Genomic DNA, 13,997 nt, shown 5'->3' on the forward strand with positions numbered 1-13,997 from the left:
CCAACCAGTCCATTCTAAAGGAGATCAGTCCTGCGTGTTCTTTGGAAGGAATGATGCTAAAGCTGAAACTCCAGCACTTTGGCCACCTCATGCGAAGAGTTGACTCATTGGAAAGGACTCTGATGCTGGGAGGGATTGGGGGCAGGAGGAAAAGGGGACGACAGAGGATGAGATGGGGGATGACATCACTGACTCGATGGACATGAGTTTGGGTGAACTCCTGAAGTTGGTGATGGACAGGGAGGCCTGGCGTGCTGGAGTCCATGGGGTATCAAAAAGTCAGACACGACTGAGTGACTGAACTGAACTGAACTGAGACTATCATGGTGTACTGTTTTCACACCGTAATCCGATATCTGGAAATGTGAGAATTTGAAGACAATAATCGCCAAGAAAATGAAAGACTTTTCCATACAAAGATGTTCACAGCAGTGTTATTTATAATCGTGAATTGGAAACTACCTAGATTTGCTAACGTGGGAGAATGGCCAGATGAATAATGGTATTAACATTATCTACTGCATAAATATTAGATAGACATTTTGAAAGATGGTTATGGTGATTCTGCGGTCACATGGAAAAGCTTTGTAGTAATCTAAGATGATCACGGATATGTTAAACAAACAGCCTTACATCAAAAATTTCTGCATGGGAGGAACAGTGAAAGAAAACACGATGAGATGTTAATGGTTGAAGTGCTTTGGTGATCTCTGATTTCTCCTTTCCACTTTCCTGTAACAAGCATGAACACTTATATCAAGATTAATTATACTTAAAAATATCTTTTTCCTTAAGAGTCTTTTTTAAAAAAATAAAATGACACCAAGAAAGAAGAAGAAAATAAGCATGTTAACATTTTGTGTGTTTCCTTCCAGTCCTTTCTCCATGCATATTTCCACATCTATAAATAGACACATAGAAAAAGAAAAGATCCCAAGGAATTTTGGAGGCGTTCTCTCTGGGCTTGGAGGTCCCAGTTCCCTGGAAATTTCCCTGTGCTTGTGGGAAGAGGTAGAGCATTGGCCCAGGCTCTTGGGGTGAGAACTGCTCCCTGCATGGAGTCTCAGGTCAGAGTGAGCCCACCACCATCAACCTGAGAGCTGCCCCTGTACCCCAGGGAGCCAGCTTGCTGATGGGCTGCCCCGAGACCCACCTTCTCCATTCTGGCCTCTTAATCCTGGTTGCATCCCCTCCACTGCCTTTCTAAGCACCTCGAAGCAACTAATTTGCTAATTAATCCTGACCTTTCCAAAGTCTGAAGTTCCTAACCAGTGAGAGACTTTCCCTTTTCAAGTGGTTCTGGCAGTTGTTGGCCACAGGCAGGGGGGTTTCCACCTCCATTCCATGGGTTGGCCAATCAATGGCGGGTTTGGCCCTGGAGGTTCGGTGGGGTCTGGGCTTGCTGGGCCTTGCCCTGCCTCACCCTGCTTAGGTGGGGACATTCGCTCCAGGGCTCTGTCAAGGCCACCACCCTGGTCCCCTGGAATCTGCTAGCAAGATTCAGGTGACTGTTGACTCATTCACCCCCAACAGACTGGGCCAGCTCACCCCTCCCAGGCCTGGGACCATCTCCACACCCTTGATCTTGGGAGAGTTGCTGCCTTCACCTTCCATGGAAATGCTATGCACTCTGGGGAGGTGGGGGGCATGAGGGAGGTGGGGGATATGGAAGTCTTGTTCTGTGCAGCCTGCCCCCACAGAGGACTTCTACTCCCCACCCTCACCCCATCCCACCCTGTGGCCACATGGGCTCCATGAATAAGATCCTGTGATTCAGAACTTCTCTATTCCCCCAACATCCCATCCTGCCCCCACCCTCCTCCTCCTGCTCCCCTCCCGCCCCGCCACTCCCAGCCTCTCAGTTGCTTTCTGATAACCACAGCTGGGTTTCTGTCTTGGTCAGAGGTGAACATGAATCAAGAGTTACCAGGTTCTGCCCTGAGCTGACTTTCTTTTTCAGCAGGCTGTTTCCACTTAGAAAGGCAAAACAGGTCAGGCTAGCCAAGCCCTGCTTGCTGGGTCAGGACGAGGACAGGGTGGGGAGGCTGGGCTTGGGACCAGGGACCAGGGCAGGCTTGGGTGTGGGGGACACGATGGCCAGGACCTGCCGCCTGCACTGCCCTCCAGAACCCAGCACGCAGAGGCACTGGTTTTGCATCATAGGTGCTCTTTCCCAAGGCCCAAGGGGACGTGGCACAGGATATGGCCATGTTTTTATTTTTCAGCAAGGGGAATTATTTTGGTTTGATTCTCTAACAGCCTACATCCATCAAAAAACATCTGCTAATCACCCACTGGGTGCAGAGTATATGGTTTGTTTTCAGAAGAAACCTCCATCACCCCACTGCTTATCTCCAGCCCAGACTTGGAGCAATGCTGTCTCTCACCTCTTGGCCTCCTGTCTAGACCTGGTGCATTGGAACTCAAGTGAAACTTCTTACCACATTTCCTTTGATATATTAGACATTCATTTTAGGTTGAGATTGTGCTTCTAACATCCATGTGGATGGTACCAGGGGGCCTCAGACACCAGGGTGCCCCAGAATCAATGGCAGAACCCACAAAGTCACTGATTGTCCAGGACAAGTGGTGACCTGGAGGCAGAGGAAGGAGGCCTGAACCACCCTCTGTGTTGTGATTGGACTCTTCTGGTTTCAGGGACAGAAAGGTCCTCAGAGACTAGGGGTCCGCTGGAAGGATCACTGCAGAGTTAAAGCTGGGTGGGGCCTCAACCAGGCCACCACAACCAGGGGCCACTGCTGTTTATGCAGGACCAGCAACCACCTCCCCTCCCCGTAGAAGCACCCACTATCACACAAGAGCTGTTCTCAGCATTTCTAAGACCCTGCCCTCCTCTTCTTTGGGGTGGGCGCATGACTCAGAACCTGCCAATCAGGGTACCCATTCACACCTCTGACATCAGTCCTCCTAGGCATTTTCTGCTGGGCAGGTATTCTCTTTCCTGTAGATGACCTTGGAGGGCAGCTGAGTGGTAAGAATGGCAAGTTTTAGGTTTCAGGTGACCCGCCCCATCCCCCACCCCCCAGCTAATCTGATCCTAGAGACTTTATCTTTGGGAAAGATGGAGGCCTAATGATATCACTTGACCTCGTTGATCTTGTTGTACCTGAACCTGAAGCTGGCCCAGTTTCTAGATCAAGGCTTATAGTTTTTCCCCTTAAGTGGGGATGACTTTGGCTTCTGGTACTATTAAGTAAGAGAGAAGCCTGCAGGGGTTATTGTTGCTTGCTTCACCCTGAAGGATATGGCCTGGGTCCTAAGGAGGAACCAATTCAAGTAGATTTTTTAACAACTAGACCTAGTACAGCCCCCAACACACACACACACACACAAACACACACACACACACAGAGCTTCTCTTTGCCCAACCTCAGTGTGCTAGGCCAAATGCACGCATGCAGGCATGTTCAGTCGCTTCAGTCATGTCAGACTGTTTGCCCGCCAGGCTCCTCTGTCCATGGGATTCTCTAGGCAAGAATACTGAAGTGGGTTGCCATGCTCTCCTCCAGGGGATCTTCCCAACTCAGGGATTGAACCGGGGTCTCCTGCATTGCAGGCGGATTCTTTATTGCTAAGCCACTGAGGAAGCCCACTAGACAGACTAGGGGCCCTCCAAAAATGGGCTTCCCTGGTGGCTCAGTGGTAAAGAATCCACCTGCCAAGCAGGAGATACAGGTTCAATCCCTGGGTTGGGAAGATCTCCTGGATAAGGAAATGGCAAGCCCCCAGTATTCTTGCCTGAAAAATCCCATGGACAGAGGAGACTGGCGGGCTACAGTCCATGGGGTCGCAAAGAGTTGGATACAACTTAGTGACTGAGCCCACAAAGATGTTCAGGTCCCAGTCCCCAGAACCTGTAACTATGTCCCCTCATGGGCAGAAGGGATTTTGCAGACTTGACTAGCGTTAAGGACCTCAAGACAGGGAGGCGATCCTGGATTATTCAGGTGAGCCTTCTGTCATCTCAAGGATCATTATCAAAGGGAAGCAGAAGGATCAGAGTCAGAGAAGGCGATGTGACAACAGGAACAGAGGCTGGAGCGAATTGAGGAAGAGGCCGTGAGCCAAGGAATGCAGGTTCCTCTAGAAGCTGGGAAAGGTAAGGAGGATTCTCCTCTAGAGCCTCTGAAAGGAGCAGCCCTCATGACACTGTGCTTTTTGCCTTGTGTATCATCTACTGGGTAAGCCATGGCAAAATGTCGTAGTCTAGGTGGTTTAAGCAACAGGGATCTATTTTCTCATACTTCTGGTGGCTGGGAGTCCAAGTTCAAGGTACCAGAGGATTCGATTTTGGGGGAGGGCTCTCTTCACAGCTTGTAGTGACTGCCTTCTTGCTGTGCCCTCACCTGACCTTTTCCCTGTGCCTATAGGAAATGGCAACCCACTCCAGTATTGTTGCCTGGGAAATCCCATGGACAGAGGAGACTTGTGGGCTGCAGTCCAAAGGGTCGCAAAGAGTTGGACAGGACTGAGTGACTGAACACACACACACACACCATATAGGAATCTGGGGGGAGGAACACAAGTTAGTCTATGACACTCAATGAGACTGATTTTATATTTCTGACCTCCAGTTCTTTAAGAGAATGAACTTTTATTATTGTAAGTGACTAAATTTGTGGTCACTCGTTGCAGCAGCAGTCCAGAAAATAATACACCCGAGCAGCAATGCTCTCTCGCTCTAGCTCTCTCACCTCCATGTCCTCCCACATGCTGTGCCTTCTGCCTGGCACTCTTAGCTGGCTGGCTCCTGCCAGTGCTTCCTCTCTACTCAGGGCTTCACAAAGTTTTCCTTGACCCTGTATGACTGTAGGTTTATGTATCTGTCCCCCAGCCACGCTGAAAATTCCCATCTCCCTTTCCTCCACTGAGCAGGTACACGTGGAACACCTGCTCTGGGTTCTGCAAAACCCAACATTCTTGCCCTCTCGGAGCTTTCATTCCAGAGGGGACAGAGGGCAGGGTCTGCTCCCCTCTCACCTGTGTCTCCCTGGCACCTGCAGCATCAGGCACACGGTGGACTCCATAGCTATTTTTTTAAGAACGTTAAAAAAATTAGTTAATTTTATTTTGGTTGCAGTGGGTCTTTGTTGCTGTGAGCAGGGTTTCTCTAGTTGCCGTGAGCAGGGGCCGCTCTCCAGTTGCGATGCTCGGGCTTCTCACTGTGGTGGCTTCTCTTGTGGAGCGTGGATTCAAGGTGCTTGGGCTTCAGCAGTTGCAGCACATGGGCTCAGTAGTTGTGACGCATGGGCTTAGTTGCTCTGTGGTATGCTTAATCTTGCCCGACTAGGGGTCCAACCCATGTCTCCTGCATTGGTAGACAGATTCTTATCTGCTGGGCCACGAGGGAAGTCCCTCCATGGCTATGAAAGTAATCAGAGACACAGCTGGTGAGTCTGAAAGAAGTCCACAGTTCTGGGCCTCACCCTCACACAAATCCGCATGATTATCATTCTAGAAAAAGCCCAGACTTCAAGACTCAAGGCTGGCAGTCCGTTGGAGTGAGTTTTGCTGGCTCTGAGAGTTCCCTGGGCTCTTCCACTCTGGCCAAAGCTTCTTGTTGTTCAGCCAGTGGCCCTAGGCCAATGCTGGGGCCCAGGGCACACGTAGATCGATCATCAGTCTGTCCTCCGTATGTCCACTCTGAGCTGGGTTCCCTTGCCCCTCTTTTCCTGAGCCTGACAGTTCTCAGCCTGCGGTGATTCCTCCCTCCTCTCCTCCACCCCTTGCCCAAGGACATTTGGGAATGTCTGGAGACACTTCCAGTCATTGTCATAACTCTAGGTTGGGCTGTTATGCCCACTCAGGTCATATAGTGGGCAGAGGCTGAGGGTGCTCTCAATATCCTCTGATGCCCAGGACAGCTCCCTTCCAGTATAACCAGGAAAGTCCAGTCCCAAAGGTCAGTAGTCTTGAGCTTGAGGAACCTTGAGGCCCGACCCCATACTTCTGAACTATTTTTGGCTGGAGAGTTTCAGCATATGGGCTGTGAGATTTGACCCCTGCATCTCTTTTTTAATGCTTATGCTCTTGTCTGTTCTTTCACCGCACTGCACAGCATGTGGGGGCTTTAGTTCCTTGACCAGGGGTTGAACCTGTGCCCCCTGCATTGGAAGTGCAGAGTCTTAATCACCTGAGTACCAGGGAAAGCCTTTGACCCTTCTTTTTTAAATTTTTTAATTAAAAATGGAAAAAAAATTATCTATTTGTCTGTGCCCGGTCTTAGTTGCTGCATGTGGGATCTAGCGCCTTTGACCAGGGATCAAACCCAGGCCCCTGCATTGTGAGCACAGTCTTAGCCTCTGGACCACCGGGAAATCCCTGACCTTGCTTCTTAGAACGCAATAGGCAAAGCTCCCCTGTATTATGTTATGGAAGGGAAAAGTCTGCTGCCATGTTATCTTCTCTTGAAGTCTGTTGTTAACTTTGTTTTTGTGGATTCTGCCTGCTGGGGCTGTGACGTCTGAGGCCACCTCAGACTGAGATAGTGTGTTCACAGATTCCTGACAGAACAGCAAACCCCCAAACACAGCTGTTGTTCAGTCCCTGTTCACATCAGCTGAGCGACAGGTGGGTGTCTAAAATCACCTTGGCATCAGAGCATCCTGGCTACAAGCACTTGACTAGTGGCCTCTGAGCCTCAACATCCTGATTTGTGAAACAGGGAGAGTAAAATCGGTTCTGCAGAGCTGTAGGGGAATGAGATCTGTACTCACTGGATTGTGGGAGCTGACTTGTGCTGCCTCATGAGAGTGGAATGGCCACTTTTCAGGAATTTTGTGAGCCAGTGGTTAAATATGGTCATCACTAACAATTTAGTTTTACAACTTACGATTCAATAAATTGCTTTTAAAAGAAAGCAACTACTCAAAAGTCATCACTTTCTTATTATTTTACTGTGTGTTACTATTGTCTTTGCCCTTGAGTTGATTTACATCTGGAAAGACTGCAGTGGCAGCCGCTGTGTGTCTCTTCTCAATTCCACGGCTGGTGACGCCGACTCAGTGGCTTGGAATCAGTTATGGTGGAAGATTCACACCAAGGAAGTTGGTAAACACTATTAATCAGGGCTTGCTTTGTTGTCCTGTTGATTTTATAGGTTTAAGAGAGTGATGGAGAATATGATAATGTAGGTTAAACTTGAAAGTGAGTCATGTCTCTGGTCACTGCACTGTGAATAGCACAAAAAAATTAAGAACGTATTCTTCCTGTGTTCAAACACTGTGATGTGTGCACGCGTGGTAAGTTGTCTCAGTCTTGTCCGACTATTTGTGACCCCATGGACTGCAGCCCACCAGGCTCCTCTGTCCTGCAAGAATACTTGAGTGGGTACCCATGCCCTCCTCCAGAGGATCTTCCTGACCCAGGGGTTGAACCCGTGTCTCCTGTATTGTAAGGGGATTCTTTACTGCCGAAACATCGGGAGCCCTTAAACACTGATGCAATTCAGCAAAAAAGTGAAGTTCCAATACACATCTTCACTGTTTCTCTCTTCCTCACTAAATGGAAATATTACCTTCATGTCAGAATGGCACTCACTCTTCAATGACATGAGTGATTTCTTTTGTTAAGGTGGATTTAGTAATCAAGTGTTTATTTGTAGTAAAGTTTATATTTAACTTATGCACATATATCTATGGACCCACCTCCCCCTCAGAGAGCCAGTTGTTAAACACTTACCAGCCCAGTGCAGAATGTGAGTGTGCATGTCAAAATTCTTAACATAGAGATGGTGTTCCATCTGCAGTGTCAGTTCAGCTGATGGCCCCACAGCCAGAGCATTATGGGAAGGTAATGTGTGTGTCTGAGCTGAGGTGGAAACTGGTTCTTGTAACCATGGCCTGGAGGGTCCATCTCCCTGCCCATCAAGTCACTTTTGCTGGGCATCCTTGGGGCTATATGGCACACAGGTATGTGTGCCAGGTGAGGCATTTGAGAACCCAGGGTGGGAGCCTCCAGGTTTGGGCTGGTCCATCCTGGAGATGACCCAGACAATGCAGGTGAACCTGGACTGAGCTGTTTGGAAGGGCTGGACTGTGAGCCTAGATGGCCCTCTGTGTGTGCGTGTTTGTGAGGGGTGACCTCGAGGGGCACGCTCAGGGTGAGTCCAGCCTAGCAAGCAAAATATTAGACACTGAGCCCTTCACACTGAGTCATCCATTTATTCACAAAACATCCTGTCTCTGCCAACTCTGGGCTAGGTGCTAGTCATCTATCTCATTGATCTTTCTTTCTCTTGTGGAGGCAATGTTCTAGGCAGAAGGACAGGCCCCAGCAGCTCTAGAGTGTGGCTGGAAGCGGTGGGGGTGGGGTTGGCAGCATGTGGGGGACTAGATGAGGAAGTGTCCTAGTTACTGTTGTAAATAGGAAGCACTAAGCCAGGCTCACATGTCGCTCTTGTACTAGTAAAGCTCATAAGCAAATGTGGGTTGAATGAAAGCCATCAGGAGACAGGAAGCTCACGCCTGAACTTCTAGGTGGCAGGAAGGAAAGGTTCTCGAATGTTTGAGAACCTGTGTGAGCATCATTCCGGGAGAGTGAGCCAGGAGGGAGGTTCAAAGGCTGTAAGGACCCCCCCACCTGACCAGGCAGAAGCTAAAAGCACGTCCCCCATGGCAGGACCAGTCTGCAAGTGGGGATGATTGCGGTAGTAGGTGCTTTTTTTTTTTACAAGTATAATTGCTTTACGATGTTGTGCTAGTTTCTGCTGCACAACAAAGTGAATCAGTGTATGTATACACATATCCCCTCACTCTTGGACCTCCCATTCTCCCACCCCCATCCCACCCCTTTAGGTCACCACAGAGCACCAAACTGAGCACCCCAACAATTGATGGAGTGCCATGAATCTTTGACTCAGGTCATGCACCTCCTGCCTGGCAGGCTTGGACAGCCCCGGTGGGACTGGCAAGGTCAGCCAGTAGCCAAGTCAGCTTTTCAGACTTTATATAAAAGGCCCACAGGTGGGGCGAGGGATAAATTGGGAGTATGAGATTAACAGATGCATGTTTCCATATATAAAAGAGGGAAATGACAAGGATTTACTGTGTACCACAGGGAACTATATTCAATGTCTTATCAGTTCAGTTCAGTTGCTCAGTCATGTCTGGCTCTTTGCAACCCCATGAATCACAGCACGCCAGGCCTCCCTGTCCATCCCCAACTCCCGGAGCTTACCCAAATTCACGTCCATCAAGTCGGTGATGCCATCCAGCCATCTCATCCTCTGTCGTCCCCTTCTCCTCCTGCCCCCGATCCCTCCCAGCATCAGAGTCTTTTCCAATGAGTCAGCTCGTCGCATGAGATGACCAAAGTATTGGAGTTTCAGCTTCAGCATCAGTCCTTCCAATGAACACTCAGGACTGATCTCCTTTAGAATGGACTGGTTGGATCTCCTTGCAGTCCAAGGGACTCTCAAGAGGCTTCTCCAACACCACAGTTCAAAAGCATCAGTTCTTCGGCGCTCAGCTTTCTTCACAGTCCAACTCTCACATCCATACATGACCACTGGAAAAACCATAGCCTTGACTAGATGGACCTTTTTTGGCAAAGTAATGCTCTGTTTTTGAATATGCTATCTAGGTTGGTCATAACTTTCCTTCCAAGGAGCAAGCGTCTTTTAATTTCATGGCTGCAGTCACCATCTGCAGTGATTTTGGAGCCCCCAAAAATAAAGTCTGACACTGTTTCCAATGTTTCCCCATCTATTTCCCATGAAGTGATGGGACCAGGTGCCATGATTAGTTTTCTGAATGTTGAGCTTTAAGCCAACTTTTTCACTCTCCTCTTTCACTTTCATCAAGAGGCTTTTCAGTTCCTCTTCACTTTCTGCCATAAGGGTGGTGTCATCTGCATATCTGAGGTTACTGATATTTCTCCCGGCAATCTTGATTCCAGCTTGTGCTTCTTCCAGCCCAGCGTTTCTCATGATGCACTCTGCATAGAAGTTAAATAAGCAGAGTGACAATATACAGCCTTGACGTACTCCTTTTCCTATTTGGAACCAGTCTGTTGTTCCATGTCCAGTTCTAACTGTTGCTTCCTGACCTGCATATAGGTTTCTCAAGAGGCAGGTCAGGTGGTCTGGTATTCCCATCTCTTAAAGAATTTTCCACAGTTTATTGTAATCCACACAGTCAAAGGCTTTGGCATAGTCTATAAAGCAGAAATAGATGTTTTTCTGGAACTCTCTTGCTTTTTCGATGATCCAGCAGATGTTGGCAATTTGATCTCTGGTTCCTCTGCCTTTTCTAAAACCAGCTTGAACATCTGGAAGTTCACGGTTCACATATTGCTTAAGCCTGGCTTGGAGAATTTTGAGCATTACTTTACTAGTGTGTGCTGCTGTTGCTAAGTCGCTTCAGTCATGTCCGACTCTGTGCGACCCCATAGATGGCAGCCCACCAGGCTCCCCCGTCCCTGGGATTCTCCAGGCAAGAACACTGGAGTGGGTTGCCATTTCCTTCTCTAATGCATGAAAGTGAAAAGTGAAAGGGAAGTCGCTCAGTTGTGTCCGACTCTTAGTGACCTCATGGACTGCAGCCTACCAGGCTCCTTCATCCATGGGATTTTCCAAGCAAGAGTACTGGAGTAGGTTGCCATTGCCTTCTCCGTACTAGTGTGTGAGATGAGTGCAATTGTGCAGTATTTTGAGCATTCTTTGGCATTGCCTTTCTTTGGGGTTGGAATGAAAACTGACCTTTTCCAGTCCTGTGGCCACTGCTGAGTTTTCCAAATTTGCTGGCATATTGAGTGTAGCACTTTCACAGCATCATCTTTCAGGATTTGAAATAGCTCAACTGGAATTCCATTACCTCCGCTAGCTTTGTTCGTAGTGATGCTTTCTAAGGCCCACTTGACTTCCCATTCCAGGATGTCTGGCTCTAGGTGAGTGATCACACCATCGTGATTATCTGGGTCATGCAGATCTTTTTTGTACAGTTCTTCTGTGTATTCTTGCCACCTCTTCTTAATGTCTTATAATAAGCTATAATAGAAAAGAATGGGGAAAAAGAATATAGATATGTACACGGGCTTCCCAGGAGGCTCAGTGGTAAAGATATCCATATGCCAATGCAGGAGACACAGGGGACACAGGTTCGATCCCTGGGTCAGTAAGATCCCCTGGAAGAGGAAATGGAACCCACTCCAGTATTTTTGCCTGGGAAATCCCATGGACAGAGGAGCCTGGTGAGCTGCAGTCCATGGGGCTGCAAAAGTCAGATACCACTGAGCAACTGAGCACACACACATACATACACAGGTTATTTATTATAATTGAATCACTTTGCTGGATACCTGAAACTGACATGATATTATAAATCAATGAGACTTCAGTTATAAACAAACAAGTGGCCCAAAGGTGAATCTTCCTGGGATGTTTCCCCCAAACCCATTTCCCGTGTTTTTTCCTGCTGGGAACGTCCACCTTGCTCTGCACCCCAGCCCCTAAGACTAGTAGATTTCACTAGTGGAAATAAGACTTCCAGTTACATTAGAATTTTAGATAAACAACCAATAACTTTTTAGTCTAACAACATGTGGCAACTCTGTGCCACCCACAGCTGCCTGAACTGGCACCTGGGTCCTCTGCTCTAGCCATCCCCCTGGGTGGTGTTGCTTGGAGCAAGGTGGTCAGTTGCAGCCTTGAGGAGGAGCCCAGGAGCTGAAGGATGCAGAGGCATCAGGCTGAACCTCTAGGTCTAGGGGCAGACCTAGACCAGGATCGAGTCTCAAGCTTCTTAACTCCCACCTACCGAAGGGCGGCTGGCACCTAGCTTCTCTGAGCCTGTGTTGTTCCCTCTGTCAAGTGGGGATATTACTAGTACACATAGGTGGTTGTGGAGGTTGGAGGAGGGCACTGGGCACAGAGCCTGGTGTATATGGAGTGCTCCATAAATAGTAGGCATGACCACGTGCTTACCCATTATTATCTGTATTTTGTTACTTATTTATCCCAATAAGAAATGATTATTAGTATAGCTCAACCTCTTGTTTTGCCTGCTAGTCTATTGCCAGCATCTAGAATGATGCCTGGAGGGACTTGCCTGGTGGTCTAATGGCTAAGACTCTGCACTTTCAATGCAGAAGGCCTGGGTTCAATCCCTGGTCAGAGAACTAAGATCCCATGTGCTGCAACGAAAAAATCCTGCATGCCACAGTGAAGATCAAAGATCCTGTGTGCTGGAACTAGGACTCAGTGCAGCCAAATCAATATTTTCTTTAAAAAAAAGAATGTTGCCATTTTCAGTCTTCCAATTTTATTGAGGCTTTCAATGGCTAAGTCTAAGATCTCTCTTGGTAAATGTCACATTGCACTTGAAAATATGTGGGTAATTTTCAAATATCTTTAGATGTTGTTTTCTAACCTAATTCTACAGTGATAAGAGAACAGACTCTGTAGGATTTCAATACCTTTAGACCATCAAACTTTTGCACTTTGATCTTATGTCCTTGGATGTGTTTCAGTGTCTTCTAGTTTATAGTCTATGGGAACTTGAATAGAATTTGTATCCTACTGTTGTGTGAAAATTGTATAAATCTTAATTATGTTGAATTGGTTCATGGTGCTTTTCAGGTCTACTATATCCTCCTACTTTTCTGTCTATTCATTCTATTAATTTTTGAGGGCTTGATATTGAAACTCCAACTAAAAATCTAAATTTATCTACTCAAAAAGAATTGTAATATAAAAGAAGAATTTGAATATATAGTAGAACTATATGTAACTCTGTTCTGTCTTTTCCAGGTCTCCTGTAAATGTATTATTACACTTTCATAATTCAAAAAATAAGAAAGAAAGAGAGAAAAAAACAAATCTTCTTTGGTTTAAAAAAAAAAGGATGATGCTTGAAACACAGTAGGTGCTCAGTAATTATGTGCTGAGTGACTACTAAATAGTGGGGGGAGGTGTTCACCTGCAGGTAGCCAGGAAGAGCCCAGGCACACAGCCTGATTCCTGACATTGGCCCAGCCTGCTCCCATTTGATCAAAACTTGCCACAGCATTGCCCTGGTGATAAATAAACAAGACAAGTGGGAACACAGAAAGTCCAGGCTGAAGTGTGTGGCTTTGTTTCCACTGAGTTCTGGGAAATCAGACCCGTGACAGGAGACGGGTGGCCTCTGGGTGCATGTTGGGATCCTGGCTCCCGTTGAGAGCCCTGTGGGGATGGAGGATGTCACAGTCCCAGGGTCCCAGCCCCGCCCATCCCTCCAGGCAGATGGGGAGGAAACTGGGAAAACAGACCCGGGATGGGCAGTCACACATTTTCTGTTCTAGACGTCCTTGCATCTGTCCTCGTCAGGCTGGATGGCATTGCTGAAGGACACAGCATCGCACAGCCCATTTCTGAGGTCAGAGTTCTGGTTTCACAGTTTTTGGGGGGCAGTGCATGCTGTGCATGCATGTTCAGTCATGTCCAACTCTTTCCAACCCCATGGATTGTAGCCCGCCAGGCTCCTCTGTCCATGGGATTTCCCAGGTAAGATTACTGGAGTGGGTTGCCATTTCCACCTGCAGGGGATCTTCCCTACCCAGGGACTGAATCCATCTCCTGCGTCTCCTCCATTGGCAGGAGGATTCTTTACCCCTAAGACACCTGGAACTCTAATTGAGATGCCCTACAAGCACCAAAGGAATCCTAAATGAAATCAGTCCTAAATATTCATTGGAAGGACTGATGCTGAACCTGAAACTCCAATACTTCGGTCACCTGATGCAAAGAACTGACTCATTGGAAAAGACCTTGATGCTGGGAATGACTGAGGGCAGGAGGAGAAGGGGGCAACAGAGGATGAGATGGTTGGATGGCATCACCAACTTGATTGACATGAGTTTGAGCAAGCTCTGAGAGTTGGTGATGGACAGGGAAGCCTGGCGTGCTGCAGTCCGTGGGGTCACAAAGAGTTGGACACGACTGAGCAACTGAACTGAACTGACAAGCCCCAAACTTGACAAGTCTGATCCGAGCCCGG

General features: G+C 47.9%; 1 long non-coding RNA gene across 1 annotated transcript in view; it reads left to right on the top strand.

Moving 5' to 3' along the window:
• Positions 1-13,997, top strand: part of LOC113906604 — a 52,254-nt gene that overhangs the window by 13,423 nt on the left and 24,834 nt on the right. The gene's annotated exons all lie outside the window — the stretch shown is intronic.

The sequence above is a fragment of the Bos indicus x Bos taurus genome, chromosome 16 (assembly GCF_003369695.1).
Source record: "Bos indicus x Bos taurus breed Angus x Brahman F1 hybrid chromosome 16, Bos_hybrid_MaternalHap_v2.0, whole genome shotgun sequence".
Lineage (NCBI taxonomy): Eukaryota > Metazoa > Chordata > Mammalia > Artiodactyla > Bovidae > Bos > Bos indicus x Bos taurus.